This window comes from Tupaia chinensis, unplaced genomic scaffold (genome assembly GCF_000334495.1).
Source record: "Tupaia chinensis unplaced genomic scaffold, TupChi_1.0 Scaffold000628_1, whole genome shotgun sequence".
Classification (NCBI taxonomy): Eukaryota; Metazoa; Chordata; class Mammalia; order Scandentia; family Tupaiidae; genus Tupaia; species Tupaia belangeri.
The window spans coordinates 2,357,082-2,358,687 of record NW_006160148.1 but is presented as its reverse complement, the minus strand read 5'-3'; positions in this window follow the sequence as shown (position 1 = coordinate 2,358,687).

The window sequence follows — 1,606 nt, the reverse complement described above, 5'->3', positions numbered from 1 at the left end:
ACTGTGGTTCGAGGCCTGGACTTTGAGGCTTAAAACTCACGCCAGTGTTGGATACATTCAACTTACAAGCAAAGTGATGTATAGTAATTGAATGTCTAAAATTTAAAAGTAAATGAATAAATTAGAGTGACTGGAGAAATTAGGTCAAATACCTCAAATTCAGACTAAAGAAGGAATCTCATTCAATTTATTCAAAAGTTATCCACTTTATTAAATGCAAACGGACTTGGGAACCAGCAGTTAGCGTAATGGCTATGTCGCTGGACTCCCATGTAGCCGACCGCAGTTCGCATCCCGGACCCGGTGGCTTAAAACTCACGCCGGGCATGTGTGCGTGTGTGCCCAAGATCCCGAGAGGAGAATGGAGGAGAAGGGATTGCGGTGTGACCATCCCCCCTGGGGGGGTGATTTCTCGCTTTCTGTCTCTCTGTCTCTGTCTCTCTGGCGAGCGCACACACCCTATAGCAAAAAAACCTCTCCAAAAATAAATAAATAAATAAGTAAAAATTTTAAAATAATTTAAATATTAATTATTGTTATTTTTGTTAAATGTGATAATAGCATAGTGATTATGTAAAAATATTCTATTCCATAGAAATGCCTATGGAAATATTTATGGGTGAAATAACTTGATATCTAAGATTTACTTTAAAATATTTCAATAAAAAGAAATGTGGAGGAAAATAAATGAAATAAGATGTGGGAAATGTTGAAGGAGTTCAAGCTGGTTTGGTTTTATGAGTTCACCATACTATTCTACTTTCGAATGTTTGACATTTTCACTTTTTTTTTTAATAGGTTTTTGCTATAGGGCGTGTGCGCTCACCAGAGAGACAGAGACAGAGAGACAGAAAGCGAGAAATCACCCCCCAGGGGGGATGGTCACGCCGCAATCCCTTCTCCTCCATTCTCCTCTCGGGATCTTGGGCACGCACGCACACGCGCCCGGCGTGAGTTTTAAGCCACTGGGTCCGGGATACGAACCGCGGTCGACTACGTGGGAGTCCAGCAACATAGCCATTATGCTAACTGCTGGTCCCTGACATTTTCACTTTTTAGAAGACTTATTTATTTAATTTTATTTATTATTATTATTTTCTTTTAATTTGCTATAGCACATGTGTGCTCACCAGAAAGAGAGGGAGAAAGAGGGAAAGTGAGAAAGCAAGCCACCAGGTCCAGGACTTGAACCGTCAAACATGTGGGAGTGCAGCATCTTAACCACCATTCCATCTGCTGGCTCCAACATTTTTATGTCTTAATAAAATAATTATTTATTTAGTATTATTTACTATTATTTCGTAATTTGCTATAGGGCGTATGCACTCACCAAAAAAAGAGAGAGAAAGTGAGAAAACAGGTCACCAGGTCTGGGACTCAAACCATGGTCAGCCATGTGGGAGTCCTGCACCTTAATCACCATGCCACTTGCTGGTCCTGAAATTTTCATTATGAAGCAGTAAAAATAAATAAATACGTGAAATAAATAATACATGGCTCAGAGTGAGCACAGCGATAAAACTCCGTGGTTAAGAACTCTGGACCCAGACACACCCATATTCCGTGTTTGTCTCTTAACCTGCCAGTGCTGTAGCTTTTTTTTTTT